Here is a 21,639-nt window from a genome sequence, read left to right on the forward strand (position 1 = left end):
CAGTCTGTGATTGTTAGTTTGCTTATTGTAAGTGATGTTTGTAATTTGCATGTAACCCCTTCTCATGTACAGCACCATGGAATCAATGGTGCCATATAAATAATAATAATAGTATATGGGCACTGGACTATGGCTGGAGGATAATCATTATAATTTGTTATAACTAACCACAGTTAGTTACTATGTCCGGGCAATGCCGGCTCTTCAGCTAGTATACAGTGCCTTGCGCATTCGGCTCCCTGGAACATTTCAACCTTTTCCCCCATATTATGCTTCAAGCATAAAGATACCAAATGTAACTTTTTGGTGAAGAATCAGCAACAAGTGGAACACAATTGTGAAGTTGAACGAAATTTATTGGTTATTTTACATTTTTGTGAAAATTCCAAAACCTAAAATTGGGGCAGGCAATATTATTCGGCCCCTTTAACTTAATACTTTGTTGCGCCACCTTTTGCTGCGATTACAAGTCGCTTGGGGTATGTCTCTATCAGTTTTGTACATCGAGAGACTGAAATTCTTGCCCATTCTTCCTTGGCAAACAGCTCGGGCTCAGTGAAGTTTGATGGAGATCGTTTGTGAACAGCAGTTTTCAGCTCTTTCCACAGATTCTCGGTTGGATTGAGGTCTGGACTCTGACTTGGCCATTCTAACACCTGGATACGTTTATTTGTGAACCATTCCATTGTATATTTTGCTTTATGTTTGGGCTCATTGTCTTGTTGGAAGACAAATCTCTGTCCCAGTCTCAGGTCTTTTGCAGACTCCAACAGGTTTTCTTCAAGAATGGTCCTGTATTTGGCTCCATCCATCTTCCCATCCATTTTAACCATCTTCCTTGTCCCTGCTGAAGAAAAGCAGGCCCAAACCATGATGCTGCCACCACCATGTTTGACAGTGGGGATGGTGTGTTCAGGGGGATGAGCTGTGTTGCCTTTACGCCAAACATCTTTTGGCATTGTTGCCAAAAAGTTTGATTTTGGTTTCATCTGACCAGAGCACCTTCTTCCACATGTTTGGTTTGTCTCACAGGTGGCTTGTTGCAAACTTTAAATGACACTTTTTTTGGATGTCTTTGAGAAATGGCTTTCTTCTTGCCACTCTTCCATAAAGGTCAGATTTGTGCAGTGTACGACTGATTGTTGGCCTATGGACAGACTGTCCCACCTCAGCTGTAGATCTCTGCAGTTCATCCAGAGTGATCATGGGCCTCTTGGCTCCATCTCTGATCAGTCTTCTCCTTGTTTGAGATGAAAGTTTAGAGGGACAGCCGGGGCTTGGTAGATTTGCAGTGGTATGTTACTCCTTCCATTTCAATATGATCGCTTGCACAGTGCTCCTTGGGATGTTTAAAGTTTTTTAAATCATTTTGTATCCAAATCCAGCTTTAAACTTCCCCACAACAGTATCACGGACCTTCCTGTTGTGTTCCTTGGTCTTCATGATGCTCTCTGTGCTTCAAGCAGAACACAGACTATCACAGAGCAGGTGCCTTTATACGGAGACTTGATTACACACAGGTGGATTATATTTATCATCATTAGGCATTTAGGACAACATTGGATCATTCAGAGATCCACAATGAACTTCTGGAGTGAGTTTGCTGCACTGAAAGTAAACGGGCCGAATAATATTGCACGCCCCACTTTTCAGTTTATGAATTTCCACAAAATTTAAAATAACCAATAAATTTCGTTCAACTTCACAATTGTGTTCCACTTGATGTTGATTCTTCACCAAAAATTTACATTTGGCATCACTATGTTTGAAGCATGATATGTGGGAAAAGGTTGAAAAGTTCCAGGTAGCCGAATACTTTCTCAAGGCACTGTCAGATATATATATAGATATATATATATATATCATACATACATATATATATATATATATACACAGTCATGGCCAAAAGTATTCACACCCCTGCAATTCTGTCAGATAATACTCAGTTTCTTCCTGAAAATGATGGCAAACACAAATTCTTTGGTCTTATTATCTTCATTTAATTTGTCTTAAATGAAAAAAACACAAGAGAATGAAGCAAAAAGCAAAACATTGATCATTTCACACAAAACTCCAAAAATGGGCCAGACAAAAGTATTGGCACCCTCAGCCCAATACTTGATTGCACAACCTTTAGCCAAAATAACTGCGACCAACCGCTTCCAGTAACCATCAATGAATTTCTTACAATGCTCTGCTGGAATTTTAGACCATTCTTCTTTGGAAAACTGCTCCAAGTCCCTGATATTAGAAGGGCGCCTTCTCCAAACTGCCATTTTTAGACCTCTCCACAGGTGTTCTATGGGATTCAGGTCTGGACTCATTGCTGGCCACCTTAGAAGTCTCCAGTGCTGTCTCTCAAACAATTTTCTAGTGCTTTTTGAAGTGTGTTTTGGGTCATTGTCCTGCTGGAAGACCCATGACCTCTGAGGGAGACCCAGCTTTCTCACACTGGGCCCTACATTATGCTGCAAAATTGGTTGGTAGTCTTCAGACTTCATAATGCCATGCACACGGTCAAGCAGTCCAGTGCCAGAGGCAGCAAAGCAACCCCAAAACATCAGGGAACCTCCGCCATGTTTGACTGTAGGGACCGTGTTCTTTTCTTTGAATGCCTCTTTTTTTCTTCTGTAAACTCTATGTTGATGCCTTTGTCCAAAAAGCTCCACTTTTGTCTCATCTGACCAGAGAACATTCTTCCAAAACGTTTTAGGCTTTTTCAGGTAAGTTTTGGCAAACTCCAGCCTGGCTTTTTTATGTCTCGGGGTAAGAAGTGGGGTCTTCCTGGGTCTCCTACCATACAGTCCCTTTTCATTCATAGTAAGGGTTGACACTGTCGTACCCTCGGACTGCAGGGCAGCTTGAACTTGTTTGTATGTTAGTCGTGGTTCTTTATCCAACATCCGCACAATCTTGCGTTGAAATCTCTTGTCAATTTTTCTTTTCCGTCCACATCTAGGGAGGTTAGCCACAGTGCCATGGGCTTTAAACTTCTTGATTACACTGCGCACGGTAGACACAGGAACATTCAGGTCTTTGGAGATGGACTTGTAGCCTTGAGATTGCTCATGCTTCCTGACAATTTGGTTTCTCAAGTCCTCAGACAGTTCTTTGGTCTTCTTTCTTTTCTCCATGCTCAATGTGGTACACACAAGGACACAGGACAGAGGTTGAGTCAACTTTAATCCATGTCAACTGGCTGCAAGTGTTATTTAGTTATTGCCAACACCTGTTAAGTGCCACAGGTAAGTTACAGGTGCTGTTAATTACACAAATTAGAGAAGCATCACATGATTTTTCGAACAGTGCCAATACTTTTGTCCACCCCCTTTTTTATGTTTGACGTGGAATTATATCCAATTTGGCTTTAGAACAATTCTTTTTGTGTTTTTTTCATTTAAGACAAATTAAATGAAGATAATAATAACAACAAAGAATTTGTGTTTGCTATCATTTTCAGGAAGAAACTGAGTATTATCTGACAGAATTGCAGGGGTGTGAATACTTTTGGCCATGACTGTATACACTCACTGGCCACTTTATTAGGTACACCTGTCCAACTTCTTGTTAACACTTAATTTCTAATCAGCCAATCACATGGCGGCAACTCAGTGCATTTAGGCATGTAGACATGGTCAAGACAATCTCCTGCAGTTCAAACCGAGCATCAGTATGGGGAAGAAAGGTGATTTGAGTGCCTTTGAACGTGGCATGGTTGTTGGTGCCAGAAGGGCTGGTCTGAGTATTTCAGAAACTGCTGATCTACTGGGATTTTCACGCACAACCATCTCTAGGGTTTACAGAGAATGGTCCGAAAAAGAAAAAAAATCCAGTGAGCGGCAGTTCTGTGGGCGGAAATGCCTTGTTGATGCCAGAGGTCAGAGGAGAATGGGCAGACTGGTTCGAGCTGATAGAAAGGCAACAGTGACTCAAATCGCCACCCGTTACAACCAAGGTAGGCCTAAGAGCATCTCTGAACGTACAGTGCGTCAAACTTTGAGGCAGATGGGCTACAGCAGCAGAAGACCACACCGGGTACCACTCCTTTCAGCTAAGAACAGGAAACTGAGGCTACAATTTGCACAAGCTCATCGAAATTGGACAGTAGAAGATTGGAAAAACGTTGCTTAGTCTGATGAGTCTCGATTTCTGCTGCGACATTCGGATGGTAGGGTCAGAATTTGGCGTAAACAACATGAAATCTTTGGGATGTGGTGGAACGGGAGATTCGCATCAGGGATGTGCAGTTGACAAATCTGCGGCAACTGTGTGATGCCATCATGTCAATATGGACCAAAATCTCTGAGGAATGCTTCCAGCACCTTGTTGAATCTATGCCACGAAGAATTGAGGCAGTTCTGAAGGCAAAAGGGGTCCAACCGTTACTAGCATGGTGTACCTAATAAAGTGGCCAGTGAGTGTATATATTTGGCAGAGTCATATCTCCCGACAAATTGCATGCTGTCGTGGAAGGCCCAGACCAGATGATATGGAGATGAATGAGGGAGACCAAAGTTCAAAAATAGACTCTCCTTTACTTAACAAGAACTTGATGAGAAGAATATACATCAGATAGCAGGCACAACACTTTATGAATGCTTCTTCTGCATTGTGCAGAGTCAGGAACTTTCCGGTTACATGTGGCGGTACATAACTTTTGTTATAAGCCACAATAGTGCAGCAAACCTGAGCTAATGACCTCTTCCTGCTCTTTGTCTCCACTATGCTCCCTGCCTGGAATCCGAATTCTTACTGCCATTATATCTTTACTTACTTCAGAACGTACTATCTGATGTCTCCCTCCTGACACACAACACCCTATCAATTCAGGAGGACTGCAATCATATAGACCAAAGGTCTGTACTTCTCACTTTCTATGTGACTCATCACAAGGAAATTGTTCTCCTGTGTGCCCATGTAGCTCAGTATGAGGTCTCCACACAGTATGGCGGCCCCACAGCACCTCACAAAGTATTATGGCTAAAGATGAGAGAATATTTCAATGTTCTGTTCATCTCACGATTGTCGAATTTGCAATATTCACCAATTAAATCGTTGAATATAGCCAAACATGCAGAGCACAAAAGCCGGTGTTTCCCAAGCTGTGTGACAGTATGGTAATCACCGGCGTAGCGCTTCTGAACGGCGGTAAAATCATCCCCGCCGGTCAGAGAGCCACGGTTCCCACCCTGTCAGAAGACAGCGTGACCGCTCATCTGTGATCGGAGGTAAAAAGTTTACCTCTAGTCACTGGTGTCAGCTGAAGGGACTACAGGTCCCATCATCCGACACCTACAGTCGCTAATAACAGTGAGAGCCGGAGCGGCTGATGGGTGTATTCATCATACGCTACTGTGCTGTAAATAAATAAAAAAAAATAAACTGTGTGGGTTCCCCTGTATTTTTGATAACCAGCCAGGCAAAACTCACAGCTGGGGACTGCAACCCTCAACTGTCAGCCTAAGCAAGGTTGGTTATCAAGAATAGAGGGGTCCCCCAAAAGCCGGCAATTCATGTGCCGCGTTCAGTAACATCACAGCGTGACAGGATAGAATAGATAGAACAGATATATACACATAGAAAACAAATATATAGATGTCAGTGATTATATATATATATATATATATATATATATATATATATATATATATATATATATATAATCTATATATATATATTTTTTTTTTTATTACATGCATAGGCATAGACAGATAGAAGAAAAGCCGGTAATTCACCAGTCGTGATAGTGTAAAATCACCACAGGAGCCGACAGGATTGAACAAATCGATTACATACAGTAAACACAAATAGAATAGGTAGATATACAGATGTCTGTGACATATACAATCAGTACAGTGTGTGCAGCTTACTGTAAATGTATTTAATTAATAAAAGATTATTTTTCTGAAAAAAATGGCATGGGCTCCCTCGTAATTTTTGTAACCAGACGAGGGAAGCCGATGGCTGGGGACCATTGTTTATAGCCTGGGAAGGGGGTAATACCCATGGAGCTTCCCAGGCTATGAATATCAGCTCACAACTGTATACTTAGCCTTTAGTGCCTATTAAAATGGGGGACCCAACAAAAAAGTGACATAGGTTCCCCCTATATTTAATAACCAGCAAAGGCTATGCAGACAGCAGACAGCTGCTGGTTGAAATTAATAGCCTAGGAAGGTGCCATGGTTATTGCCCCCCAGGCTAAAAACATCACATCTCAGCTGCCCCAGAAAAGGCACATCTCTAAGACACACCAATTCTGACAATTTGCATATTTCCCAGAGGAGCATTGCATCTTTAAGTCTCCTCATCTCGACATGCTTAACATGTCAATCTCCGCAAGGAGAAATGATAATTCTTGGATCTCGGTCAGACACCTCTCACTCAGCCAAACCAGATCTCCACTTTGCACTGACGAGGAGCAGTACCCGGAAACACAGTGTCTGAAAATTGAAAATCTGGTTTGGCTTTTGTCCTAGGTCATGTGACAAGGCTTGTTAAAGGGTCGACATTGACTGTTAGGATTGTCCTCTTCCTCTGTGAAGAGGCAATTTGCATATTTCCCAGAGGAGCATTGCGGCTTTAAGTCTACTCATCTCGACATGCTTAACATGTCACTCTCCACAAGGACAAATGATACTTGTTTATGATATTGAAACGTTTGGTGACTAGTTGTTTCTAAGTTAGTGGACATGAAGTCTTGTATCCATCCAGAGCTTCCTCATATGCTTCATATATCCTCTCCCATTTGGTCTGCTGTTATAGTAGCATTTCATCAGATCCAGGTTCTCTTGCCTTGTCCATGTTTGGTTTGGTCCAGTAGCCCATTTATCATCAGATTGTCCTAGTTCCTTGACATCTGACGTGGACCTTGTTAATCCAGATGACGTCCGGCATGACTCTCTTTGCTCATGACACTCATGTTTATTGAGGTAGGCACCATAGTGTTATGTGTTATGGACTGGTGATTTAGGAGCGACATGCGACGAGCTCTGAGCAGGTGGTAACTATACTGACCGCAGTTTCTGATCTCAACACAACACTAGAAGTAGCCGTGGAATGTTCCTGTCACTCCCTAGACACCTCGTCACAGCCTAAGAGCTAGCTACCCCTAAAGGTAGAAACAGGAAAGCTATCTTGCCTCAGAGAAAATCCCCAAAGGATAGGACAGCCCGCCACAAATAATGACTGAGTGGAGAGGGAAATGACATACGTAGAATGAAACAAGATATAGCAAAGGAGGCCACTTCTAGCTAGATAGATAGTAAAGGACAGAACACTGTGTGGTCAGTAATAAAAACTAGAAAAAGTCCACCGCAGAGAATGTAAAAATCTCCACACCTGACTAAAGGTGTGGAGGGCAAAATCTGCTGCCCAGAGCTTCCAGCTTAGCTGAATAGATCCATACTGATAAGCTGGACTAAAGAGAAAAAACATTAAATGTGCTGAACAATAAGTCCACAACAAGTGGACTGCAAAAGGACAAGCAAGGACTTATCTTTGCTGAACTGGTCAGAGTGTCAGAGAAAGCCAAAAGAGCTGTGACTCCAAGCAGGAACAATTGACAACTGGCATTGACTGAGGGATAAGGCCAGACTAAAATAGCCGAGCCAGAAAGACGATCAGTGGAAGCAGCTGCTGATGCTAAATCCAAGAAGCAGCCATACCACTCAAAACCACAGGAGGGAGCCCAAGAGCAGAACTCACAAAAGTGCCACTTAGAACCACTGGAGGGAGCCCAAGAGCGGAATTCACAACAGTTATGGACCACTACTGGTATATTATGGCCAACAGGGCAGAGCCAGGATCTGAACCACAGTCTCCCACATTGGTGGCTGTGATTTTACTAAATGCAGCACATGTATTGCCGGCTTCTATTATATCTTTTACCGAATGTTACTGACTTTTTCCGATCTTAAGAAAAATGCTCGTCTTACCGATCATGAATCCGAATGTACCATATTCGTGCCAAATTTATGTTTGGGGATCGTTTTCTGAACATATTCGCTCATCTCTAATTATGGCCACCACAACCTGCTACACAAAATAAAAACCCCCAGTCAGTATGGAGGTATTTACAGTCCACCACAACCCCAGTATAATGGCCCCTACCAGCCACACTTAATATGATGCCCCCACAATTCCTGATATTTAAAAAAACAAAAAAACAAAACACACACTACTCAGCCAACCCGGTTCCTGAGGAGCGCTGCTCTGGTCTGTGCGGTGTGAGTACTGAGGCTCCATACTACAGGTGTGATGTAGTGACGTCATTGGGTCTGCAGTGCACGGAGTCTCAGACTCAGAAGCGAAGGCTGAATGGTGGATCAGGAGCTTTCCACTCCCTGATTCACTATTCTATTCAGCGGTATCACCGTCATGGGAATGTGGATATCGCTGAAATTGTGATGATGGGAAGGAGAGGGTGACCAATACCACACCCCACTGAGCCCTGTCAATTCATAGGCATCATAGCAACCAAGTGGGCTACCTTTATGGACGATACACTCCTGCCTATCCAACTATCGTATGGTAAATATCTCATAGATCCTGGGTTCATTAGTATCTGCACCAAGAATGAGGTTAAGTGAGTATTTATTAATTAACTGTTGGTGGTCGGAGGTAGTCAGTGAGGTGGATGGTGCCATATTGTGCATGTAGGGGGCAGTACTGTGGAAACATTGTCCTGTGTCTGTGGGAAGCCACTATTGTGGAACAAAATACTGTGTGTGGTGGGATGATGGCACTGTGTGAACTTTATATTGTGCGTGGGGGTATGGCGGTACTTTGAGAACATTATACTGTGTGTGGGGGTATGGCGGTACTTTGAGAACATTATACTGTGTGTGTGGGGTTGTGGCGGTACTATGAGAAGATTATACTGTGTGGGAGTATGGCAGTACTGTAGGAACATTATACTGTGTGTGGTGGGATGGAGGTACTATGTGGAGATTATACTTTGTGTGGTGGGATGGAGGTACTGTGGGAACTTTATACTGTGTGTGGGAGTATGGCATTACTATGAGAAGATTATACTGTGTGTGGGAGTATTGCGGTACTGTGAGAACATTATACTGTGTGTGGTGGGATGGAGGTACAGTAGGAACATTATACTGTGTGTGGGGGTATGGCAGTACTATGAACAGATTATACGCTGTGTGGGGGTATGGCGGTACTATGTGGAGATTATACTTTGTGTGGTGGGATGGAGGTACTGTGAGAACTTTATACTGTGTGTGGGAGTATGGCGGTACTATGAGAAGATTATAGTGTGTGTGGGGGTATGGCGGTACTATGAGAACATTATACTGTGTGTGGTTGTATGGCGGTACTATGAGAACATTATTAGTGATGAGTGAGCACTAAAATGCTCGGGTGCGCGTTGCTCGGGTCGAGCAGATTGGAATGCTCGGGTACTCGGCCAGAACAACGAGCCCAATGTAAGTCTATGGGAGACCCGAGTATTTTTACTGCGATCCCCCCGGGGGTCCTTTTAAGGTCTAAAAACGTTTGAAAATGATGGAAACACTGCTAAAATGACACAGGGACATCATGGGGATCGCCCCTGGAAGCATTCCTGACTCCCAGTTCACAGCTGTAATCCAATTTTTTCCGAGATTCATGCCATTTTTCCCGGTGCCACAAAAAAACACATTAAAACGAAACCAAAATTGGTTTTGCTAGGAAATATGTCAAGGTCCATCCTTTGCAGGGTAATGACTTGCCTGTAAGGCCAAATATTTAACCCCAGACTGAAAATTTCCTCCACCACTTGGGCTTAGTTCAGACGCAGCATTTTTTAAGCGTTTTTCAACTTTAACATTGCTTTCAACCAATACAAATGCATTCACTGGGAAATGTCATTGTAACATGTAACCCCCCTAGCTGGCCATGTGGTGTATGACACATAAGCAGACCCATCTTGTTTCATTTATGAAGGAGGGACTCTTAAAGTCACAGAGCCTATTTTTACTGGTGCATCAGGCGGCATTAATCTTCTTAAAGGGCCATTATTAAACAGTGGGTCTCCTAATCTGTTGTAGCCTATGCTGTGAGTGGATGGGCTGCCAAGAACTACGACGCACCACAATACCCCTGTCATAAGATGTCCATGGGGAGTCCTGAAAAAGTGTTGCATTGAATTCAAGGCCTGCCCTGCTACCAATTCATATGCACCCCAATAATCCTTTGAACCCACATACTCGATGGGCCCATGAAAATCCACTTCACAATATGCAATTTGTGCTCCATACTCCTTTGTTTTACACATTGGCAGGAAGGCCAGCCCTGCTGCACAGTCATATGCACCCCATTACGCCTTGGAACCCACATACTGGATGTGCCCATGAAAATCCACTCGTATTTTTTAATGGTATGATGGTTCCCTCTTTGCAAAATTATTTACAGGAGAATTTGGCAATTTTATTTGCCATGTTTTTAACACTAAGGTTCAGGTACAGCTTTCAAGAAGGCTAATACTTGCAATACAGCGCAATGTTATTGAAAACTACATAATTCAAGGAATAGTATGATTGAATTGTGTGAGTGCGTACACTTTTGTATATGTTAGCATACACAGGTTAATAAGCACACACAAGGATTAAATATCGTGATTACGTATATATATGAAGAGTAACTACATACTGTACAGTATAGTGAGATCATCACCAAGAGGCTTTTAAACATCATCCGTCTGGAATGAATCCGTCAGAGAAGCAACACCAAGACAGAGAACTCCTGGGAGATTACCTACGCTGCATGGGCGTCCCCAATTATGCAGGTATGAGCACACTATACATGTACAGGTACCCCAGTTTTGGCATCTGTCTTAGTCATGTTTCGCTTGTCTTATATAGTGATTTACACTATGTAGCAACTCTAGTTTTACCCAGACCTTCAAGGGGCCACTTTTCAAGGTTGAATGAAACTGAGATATTATGGACTCATCAGATTAGGGGCCATAAGCCCCCAGAAAATAAAAGCCACAAGGATTTCGATCAAACCACCACCGGCAGTTTCAGTAAACCATAATGTTTTACAATGACAAACAGCAAACATATAGAGGCTTAGAACTGTTTGTGAAGTGAATAAACAAACATTTCTCAAGATTGTGTCACTATGAGCATTGTCTGTCACATCTGTAAATGTTTTACAAGAAATGCAGGTATTGTATGAATGCATTCGGTATACAGTATTTCAATCTTGTTTACAAATCGCCATTTGTATATTCGCCATTTGTACATTTGAGGCAGCCAAAGTTATGGCTCTCAAGGAGAGAAACTAATATAGTGGACAAAGCTCTATTTTTAATGAACTACTGAGCTAAACTGACAGCATTGCTTTATCAAATTTATATGAAGTGTATTGTGTCCAATGTGTGCAACCAGGCAACACAAATAGGAGCTTATTAAGGGAGCTCTTTAAGGTACACAAATGTTATCAAGTCTTTGCTAACAAGGATGTGGTTTCACCAATGTGGGGTACCTTTTTAAAAAATACACTAGTGCCATCGCAGGCCCCTTGCCCAAAATTCAACGGCCTATAACAGTACAAAGCACGTTCACCCTGGTGATCTAGTGGCAGTTAAACAAGAGACATTGCAGGAGACAGAGATATGAAGTAGGCCCAATGTGTAATGCCCAATTCCCCAATGTGGGGACCTTTTTTTACTAAATAAAATAGTGCCATCACAGCCCCCTTCCCCAAAATGCACCATACAGAGCACGGTCACCCTGGTGATCTAGTGGCAGGGGAAGGACACAATGAGGGAGACAGAGCTAAGAAGTAGGCCCAATGTAATGTAATGCCCAATTCCCCAATGTGGGGTCCTTATTTACTAAATAGTGCCATCACAGCCCCCAACAAACAGACCAAATGTGGAAGCATATACCCATGTGTGGTTGTGAAGAGGTGCATGACAATAAACTTCCCCATAGAGAATGTATTTGAGGTTAAGTTTCGCTGGTTTAACTTGGTGGTGTACAGAAGTCTTTCCCAATCCAGCCCTTGTTCATTTTTATAAGAGTCAGCCTGTCAGCATTTTCAGTTGACAGGCGGATGCGTTAATCTGTGATAATTCCACCAGCAGCACTAAAAACCTGCACTGACAGAACGCTAGCAGCAGGGCAGGCCAGGACCTCCAAGGCATAGAGAGCCAGTTTATGCGCCATGTCCAGCTTGGATATCCAATAATTAAAAGGCACAGAGGAATCACGGAGGACGTCTGTACGATCTGCAAGGTACTCTCTCACCATCTTCCCAAACATTGAATTTTGCAACGCTTGCACCCAGACTGGTTGGCGCGGGCGTGCGGGGGTGTGGACCACAGACCAGACTTCCCTGGAAGGGGTTTAACTAAGTAGCTTCCTAGGTGTTCGCTGGAGCCTCTGATGGTGAGGTCAGACTTGTGTGGCAGGTAGCTACCAGGTACCACTCCAGGGTGGTGTCTGGCTGTAGATGCTGATCCCACCGGGGAACAGAACACAGACAGGCAGTCACGGCTGTGACACTGACTGATGGACGGATACGGCAGAGGCCCTGACCAGCGGACTGGCTTGACGGAGACACAGGCAGGCAGGCACGGCTGGCAGACAGGCAGGCACGGCTGGCAGACAGGCAGGCACGGCTGGCAGACAGGCAGGCACGGCTGGCAGACAGGCAGGCACGGCTGGCAGACAGGCAGGCACGGCTGGCAGACAGGCAGGCACGGCTGGCAGACAGGCATGACAGGAGGACTGAACTGGAAAATTGGCAGGACCGGTATGGACTGGTATCCTGTCCTGGCAGGACCAGTATGGACCGGTATACAGGCAGGCATGGCAAGTATATAGGAACAGGTAGGGACCTGTTCAGACAGGAGGAACGGAGGAAGGGGAAAGACCGCAAGAGCAGAAGCAAAGCAGGAGCACAGGAGGAGGAGCCAAGGGCTGAAGCCAAGAACAGTAAGGCAGGAGGCAGAGCCAAGAGCGAAAAAGGCGGAGTAAAGTACAGAAATGCAGGAGGCAGGAACAAGAGCGCGAGATGGAGCTGAGAGCAGAGGAGAAGACAGAGCTAGGAAGAACCAAAGGAGCAGAGCCGCAGAGTGATAGCTGAGCGGAGCCGCAGAGTGCAGAGCAAAGCAAAACCACAGAATGCAGAACTGAGTGTAGAGCAAAGTTAGACACAGAGTGCAGAATCGAGAGCAGAGCAAAGCAAGACACAGAGTGCAGAACCGAGAGCAGAGCAGGACACAGAGTGCAGAACTGAGAGCAGAGCAGAGCAGGACACAGAGTGCAGAACCGAGAGCAGAGCAGCGGAAGACACAGAGGGCAAACCGAGAGCAGAGCAAGACACAGATGGCAAAGCCGAGAGCAGAGCAAGACAGAGGGCAGAGCCGAGAGCAGAGCAGAGAGGTGCTGAGCCACTGGTAGTGGCAAACAGAGCAGAGAGATATGGCAGAGGTACACACAGCAGAGTGGAATTGGTTAACAAGCAAGGAGACAACAGGAACGGACATATACCAGAGTTCAGACAGAAACAGACACAGATACTGAACTGGTCACGGATACAGGCCTGCGGATTGCAGGCCTCAGAGTCAGACACGGAAGTAACGGAACACAGATTCAGACCAGGATACGACGCCCCCCTGGGTGGCGAACACAGACAAGGGTACTACGCCCCACTGGGTGGCGGTCACAGAGACAGAAGCAGACACCTCAGCAGCAAAGTACTGACTGAGGAAGTAAGTTTGCTCAGGCGTCCTTCAATGGGTGAGGATGCCTTAAGAATAGGAGGCCTCTAGGCAATTGGCCAGGGACACCTTAGGGAGGTGCACAAAGACTGAATAAGAAACAGGAGTTGCTGGCGCCACCCCCCTATGCACACAGACAGAAAGTGTACATAGAGCAAGCGGCCATGAAGTACATGGCATGGAGCCGGCGGCAGACAAATCTCACAGCATGGCACAGGGTGAGCGAGGTGATGTATCAAGCAGGTGGGGGATGGAAGGCCATGCAGTGATGCCAGCAGGGTTGTTACACACTTCTTGTGACAGCACCCCTTGCCTCTGTGCCGTCACGATGGGAGGTTCTGAGAAAACTGTCCCAGAACGTGGCAATTGTTCCCCTGCCTGAGATGGATTCCACTTCTGTCTCTCTCGCTTGGACTCCTTGGTTGTACAACAAACTCTGACGTCTGCTGCCTGCGTTCTCACATGGGAATTTTCTAACTAATTCCGCTACAAGGGCCCTCTGGTACTGCAACATTTTTGTACACCTCTCTGCCTCTGGTAGAAGAGATTGAAAGTTCTCCTTGTAGAGTGGGTCTAGAAGTGTCACCAACCAGTAGTGAGTGTCACCCAAAATTTTTATCATGCGAGGGTCACTGTGAAATGCAGCGCAACATAAAGTCAGCCATGCGTGCCAGACTGCTAACAGGCAAGACTTACGTGTCCTCACCAACAGGATGACTGACCATGCTGTCCTCCTCCTCCCTGTCCTCAGGCCATCCCCGCTGAACAGATGGTATGGCAGCTGTATTTGCTGTACAGTCTATAGCGCATGAAAGTAGCTCCTGTTCTTCCTCCTCCTCATTGACTACCAATCCATGATGAGAAGACATGAGGCTGGGCTGAGTGTTATCCTCCTGTATGGTTCCTTGCTCCATGTCCTCGTGCTCTGCCTGCAATGCATCCTCTTTAATTGTGAGGAGAGAGGTTTTCAGAATGCTGAGAAGCGAGATGGTAATGCTAATTATGGCGTCATCGCCGCTCACCAACTTGGTGCAGTCCTCAAACTTTTGGAGGATGGTACATGTGTCGGACATCCATGTCCACTCCTGAGGTCTTATGTGTGGAGTCTGAACTGAATATCGACTGCCTTGTTGATGTTGGTAGTCAATAACTGCCCTCTTCTGCTCACAAAGCCTTTCCAACATAAACAGCGTAGAGTTCCAGCACGTGGGGACATCACACACCAGTCGGTGAGCTGGAAGCTGCAAACGCTGATGACGCACGGCAAGGGCGGCTGAAGCTGTAGCTGACTTTCTAAAATGGGCAGACAGACGGCGTACTTTTACTAGCAGATCCGGCAGCTCTGGGTAGCTTTTCAGAAAACATTGAACCACGAGGTTAATCACATGGGCCAAGCAAGGTACGTGTGTGAGCTCACCTTGCCTAAGAGCCGCCACCAGGTTATGGCCACTGTCACACACGACCATGCCTGGCTGTAGGTTCAGCGTTGTCATCCAAACATCTGACTGCTCTTTCAGCGCTGTCCACAACTCTTCTGCATTGTGCGGTTTGTCACCTATGCAGATTAGCTTCAGCACAGCCTGTTGCCACTTGGATGAGGCAGTGCTGCAGTGCTTCCAGCTTCTGACTGATGTGTTGATTTCAGAGATGGAGGATGAAGAGGAGGAGGTGCAGGAGCTGTAGACTGTGGGGGCAACCCTGATTGATGTAGGGCCAGCAATTCTCGGCGTAGGGAGGATGTGTTCCTTCCCAAGGTCCGACCGGGTCCCGGCTTCCACTATGTTAACCCAGTGTGCCGTCAGTGAGATGTACCATCCCTGCCCACAGGCAGTTATCCACGTGTCCGTTGTTAGGTGGACTTTCCCTGAAACAGCATTGTTGAGGGCACGGGTAATACTGTGGGACACATGCTGGTGTAATGCCAGTACAGCACACCAGGAGAAATAGTGGGGACTTCAAGCGCAAGTAGAAGAGAAATATTAGAATTTAGGACTGTGGCCTGTGGGGCGTTGGCGGGGTATTTCCACTTGCGTCCCAAAGACTGGTTTATATACAATTGAAGGCTGTGCTGGGACAAGGACGTGGACGGGCTTGATGATGGTGCTGCTTGACTGTGGGGCACAACAGGTGCAGGCTAGAGGCATCTTAACATGCACGGTGTACTGGGGATTGGCTTCTCCACAAAACAGTGGAAGAAGCAGTCTTGTGACCTGCAGGCAGTGGTCCTGGAGCTTTGGGTTCAGCCCACAAAGTCAGGTGCTTTGCTGCCATGTGCCTGATCATGCTGGTGGTGGTCAGGCTGGTTGTTTTGCTACCTCTGCTGATGCTCACATGGTAGGTGCTGCAAATGGCCTGTTTGGGGTTATCAGCAGAGTCTTTAAAAAATAACCATACTCGGGAAGATCTAACAGTTGGAATAGCAACTTCCCTCATGTTGGTGTTACGGGGAACGGATGCACACCCTCTGTCTGTGGCCACACTGCTTCTTCCTGCCTGTTGGAGTGATATGCCTCCTTCCCCATGTGTGCTGATGCCCTCGCTCTGCATATCCTCCTGCCAGGTTGGGTCAGTCACTATGTCATCCACCACCTCGTCTTCCACATCTGAACCTTGCTCCTCCTCCTGACTTTCTGGCAATTGTGTCTCATCATCGTCCACCTCTTCTGACACTTTCCCACCATCGCCTTCGCGTGACCGGGGCTGGTCAAAGCTTTGGGCATCTGTACATGTGATCTCATCTGTCCCCACTTCAAGTTGACAGGCCGAGAGACCGGAATCTTGAAAAGGAATACTGAACAGCTCTTCTGAGTGTCCAAGTGTGGGTTCAGTTGTCTCAGGGCACACGGCATGGTGGGAGGAAGGAGGAACAGGGTGAGGAATAGCCGAGCCACACTCACGGCTACTCAGACTTGAACATGTGGAAGACATGGTGGTGGTGGTGGCTAAGTGACTGGAAGCATTATCCGCTATCCAACCAACAACCGTTACACACTGCGCTGGCTTCAATAGTGGTGTGCTGCGGTCCCCTAGAAACTGGGACAGGAAGGTCGAGCGAGAAGATGTGGGTCTTTGTTGTTGCCCACTTTCACCTTGGCCATGGCCTCGTCCTCTGCATGCACCATCATCATCACGTCCACTTCCCTGTCCCTTGCTTTGCCCATTTTAAATGGACTACTGCACTATTTCAAATGCTCAACACATAATAATATCTGATCAGTATGCCTGCAAATCTACGATTTTTCCAACCCAAACAGCAGGCAGACCTCAGCCTGATATAACAGACTGTATTCAATTTTGGGGGGCTTTTTGGTGAAGTACATGTATGCTAAAAAGTGCTGTATAGAATTTTAGTATCAGACAGCAAGAAAAAGAGGTACACAGCCCTACAATGCCCAAACTTGGAGCACACAGATATATGAGGGCTGTCACGGAAATACCAAACTGGCAATTATGTGTCCTTTTTTTAGGTGCTAAATAGTGCTGGGTAGATTTTGAGTATCAGACAGCAAAAAAAGAGGTACATCGGCCTACAATTCACCAACTTGGAGCACGCAGATATATGAGGGCTGTCACGGAAATACCACACTGGCAAATATGTGGCCTGTTTTTTTTATAAAATGCAAAATAGTGCTGTATAGAATTAGAGTATCAGACTGCAAAAAAGAGGTACACCGCATTACAATGCCCAAACTTGGAGCACGCAGATATATGAGGGCTGTCAGAAAAATTCCACACTGGCAAATATGTGGCCTTTTTTAATTTTGGAAGCTAAATAGCGCTGTATAGAATTAAGAGTCTCAGACAGCAAAAAAAGTGGTCCTCCGGCCTACAATGACCAAGCTTGGAGCACACAGATATATGAGGGCTGTCACGGAAATACCACATTGGCAAATATGTGGCCTTTTTTTAGATGCTAAACAGTGCTGTATAGAATAGGAGTATCAGACAGCAAAAAAAGAGGTACTCCGGCCTACAATGCCCAAAGTTGGAGCACGCAGATATACTGTATGAGGCCTTTTTCGGTGAATTTAAAACACAAAAAAAAAGTGGCATAAGGCTAGCACACACAACTATGCTAAGTATGCCTGACAAACTAGGATTTCTCAACAGGCCTCAGTCTGACAGAAGAGACTGTATATTTTGTTTTTTTGGGGTGAATTTTTGGAAAAAAAAGTTATATAGTAAAGAAGCTGCAGCAGCAGCAGGCAGTTATGGAGCTTTGGGAAGGATGCAGTGGGAGCAATGGACGCACATACAGTGCCTGCAGGCCTTGCACTGATGTGGATATGCTGTGCCCTGCCTACCTAGTGCTGCAATATCGGCACCCACAAATTAGCCCTAAAAAGGACTGTTGGTTTCTCAGGAGTTGTGGATGTAAGAGTTGCAGACCTACACTAACACTAAAAAGCACGATTCTGACCCTATCTCGGCAGCAGCTCTCCCTACTGTCGCTGAATAGGGACCTGTCACCAGCCAATCACTGAACGACCACTACAAAGATGGCTGCGGAGTTTTATGGCCTTGCAGACAATCCCTGCACCTTGACTGGGTCTCTAAAGTCCGCCAAAAAAAACACGGGGTGGAGACACCCGTTACCGCCGAATAATCCCGGAAATGCTCACTGCTCGCCGAGTACACCGAGCATAGTGATACTCAGGCGAGTAATGGCGAGCACATTCGCTCATCACTAAACATTATACTGTGGGTGGTGGGCAGGGCCGGACTGGCCATCTGGCAAATGCCAGAAGGGCCTGACTGGCCATGGGCCACCTTGTCTGCTACATTGTTAACAAAATCACTGTTCTCAAGACTCCCATACTGTCAAGAGTTGTGATGGAGCACAAAGTTGCTGACTCCATCACTTACCCCAGCAGGCCACGAGTATCATTAGTATATTGGTCTTGTAGAAAATCTTCCTTTCCTCCATCCAGGGTAATGTTAGTAATATATCCCCTCTGGTTCATGGGAACAGGGACAACATGGGCCTATGTGATTTCAAATGCCAGGAGTGAATTTCAGCCCCAGTCCGTACCTGGTAGTGGGGTGGAGGAACTGAAGGAACATTATACTGTGTCTGAGGGTATGGCGGTACTATAGGAAGATTATACTGTGTGTGTGGGGGTATAGCGGTACTGTAGGAACATTATACTGTGTGTGGGGGTATGGCGGTACTATGAGAACATTATACTGTGTGGGGGTATGGCGGTACTGTGAAAAGATTATACTGTGTGTGGTGATATGGCGGTACTATGAGAAGAATATACTGTGTGTGTGGAATGGAACTAGAGAGAGTACAAAGGAGGACAACAAAGTTAATAAAGGGGATGGGAGAACTACAATACCCAGATAGATTAGCGAAATTAGGATTATTTAGTCTAGAAAAAAGACGACTGAGGGGCGATCTAATAACCATGTATAAGTATATAAGGGGACAATACAAATATCTCGCTGAGGATCTGTTTATACCAAGGAAGGTGAAGGGCACAAGGGGGCATTCTTTGCGTCTGGAGGAGAGAAGGTTTTTCACCAACATAGAAGAGGATTCTTTACTGTTAGGGCAGTGAGAATCTGGAATTGCTTGCCTGAGGAGGTGGTGATGGCGAACTCAGTCGAGGGGTTCAAGAGAGGCCTGGATGTCTTCCTGGAGCAGAACAATATTGTATATTACAGTTATTAGGTTCTGTAGAAGGACGTAGATCTGGGGATTTATTATGATGGAATATAGGCTGAACTGGATGGACAAATGTCTTTTTTTGGCCTTACTAACTATGTTACTATGTGGGATGGAGGTACTATAGGAACATTATACTGTGTGTGTGGGATGCAGGTACGGTACTATGAGAAGATTATACTGTGTGTGGCGGGTATGGAGGTACTGTAGGAACATTATACTGCGTGGGGGGGTATGGCGGTACTGTGAGAAGATAATACTGTGTGGGGGGGTATGACGGTACTATGAGAACATTATACTGTGGGGGGTATGGCGGTACTGTGAGAACATTATACTGTGTGTTGGGACGGTGGTACTATGAGAACATTATACTGTGTGTGGGGGTATGGTGGTACTGTAGGAACATTATACTGTGTGGGGGTATGGTGGTACTGTGAGAACATTATACTGTGTGTGGGGGTATGGCGGTACTATGAGAACATTATACTGTGTGTGGGGGTATGGCGGTACTATGAGAACATTATACTGTGTGTGGGGGTATGGCGGTACTATGAGAACATTATACTGTGTGTGGGGGTATGGCGGTACTATGAGAACATTATACTGTGTGTGGGGGTATGGCGGTACTATGAGAACATTATACTGTGTGTGGGGGTATGGCGGTACTATGAGAACATTATACTGTGTGTGGGGGTATGGCGGTACTATGAGAACATTATACTGTGTGTGGGGGTATGGCGGTACTATGAGAACATTATACTGTGTGGTGGTATGGCGGTAGTGTGAAAATACCTTTTTTACGAGAGATGCCAGTACTGTGGAAACATTATACTGTGTGAGCGGCATCATATATATTACATAAGGGGTGTAATAAGGAGAGTCATAAAAAAGCCTCCTCAGGGCTGTGCTGCATTTGTACAGACTGCTATCTGCCGTCCAGACGGGACCATGTGACACCAATGGGAAGAGGGAGGGTTTCCGGAGGGAAGAGTCTAGAGGGTGCACCTGGTCAGGAGACCTTGATGGCGCAGTTACTGAGATTATAAAGGCCGGAGCCCCAAAGGCAGAACAGATTTGGCGCCAACAAAGGAAAGGGGTGCGGGGAAGAATCTGAGGTACCAGCTCCTGGTAAAGTGCCCGAGGCAGCTGGGTGTGGGGCAGAACCTGCTTACAGGGCATAATGGGGGCATTACACTGTGTGGGGCCAAGAAAGGGGCCCTGTACTAGGAGAACACTCCGCTCCTCACTTCCTGTCCTCCATAGTTGGCTCGTATGTATCTATTACAGGAAACAGAACAACAACGTTATGGTTCTTATAAAGGGGCAACAACAATCCCAAAAGAGTCTCCTCCGTGCAGAAGGGGTTAATGTCCCCGGCTGCGCTCAGTACTGGGGAATCTCCACATACCTCCACCTGCAGAGCCGCACTCCACAGATATGGCTGCTCTGTGCGCACAGGACCTGTGATGAGGTCACAGGGGGAGGAGTCAGGGGTCACGTGATCCGCAGTGAAGACGCTACATGGAGACTTCTCCTCAGTCAGTGACATTCCCGCCATTATTCGCCCTCACTACTGGCACAATCACCTCGCGCCGCCTTTTCTACACAATGTTCTGTGTGGAATGTAACGTGTGATTTCTCTGGAGACAAATAGACCCCACACATGAGGGGATTATCACCGGTTACCGGACGTCTAGTATATGGCGGCATATGATTGTGCTATCGCCTCCACACCGGGAGCTAAAAGGCCGAAATCTCGCTTATTTACCCCCTTCCAGTGTCCGGCTAAGGCCGGGGTCACACATGCGAGTTTTACGGACGTAAGAGCGCAGAAACTACTTCCGTAAAACTCGCATTACATACGGCACAATTATTCTCAATGGGGCTGCTCCTATTAGCCGTATATTACGGTTCAGTATTATACGGCTTTCTACGGCCGTACAAAATCGCAGCATGCTGCGTTTGTCAGCGTATTGCGCAAAAAATTCGTCAATGAAAGTCTATGGAGGCGAGAAAAATACGAATTCCACACGGACCTGCAGTGTGACTTGTGAGAAATACACAGCGGTGTTAGTGAAAAGTCGGTAATTCAATTGCCGGCTTTTCATTTCTCCTGCACAAACCCGACAGAATATGAGACATGATTACATACAGTAAACCATCTCATATCCCCATTTTTTTTGCAGATTCCACACTACTAATGTTAGTAGTGTGTATGTGCAAAATTTCAGCGCTGTAG

At 45.8% G+C, this 21,639-nt stretch overlaps 1 protein-coding gene across 1 annotated transcript in view; it reads right to left on the reverse strand.

The window, feature by feature from the left end:
- The window catches only part of LOC143766839 (uncharacterized), a 78,864-nt gene extending 58,014 nt beyond the window's left edge, over window positions 1-20,850 (reverse strand). The window contains exon 1 of the mRNA XM_077254824.1: window positions 20,809-20,850. The gene's annotated coding sequence lies outside the window, so the exon portion shown is untranslated. The remainder of the gene's footprint in view (window positions 1-20,808) is intronic.
- Between the last annotated feature and the right edge of the window lie 789 nt (window positions 20,851-21,639).

This window comes from Ranitomeya variabilis, chromosome 4 (assembly GCF_051348905.1).
Source record: "Ranitomeya variabilis isolate aRanVar5 chromosome 4, aRanVar5.hap1, whole genome shotgun sequence".
NCBI lineage: Eukaryota > Metazoa > Chordata > Amphibia > Anura > Dendrobatidae > Ranitomeya > Ranitomeya variabilis.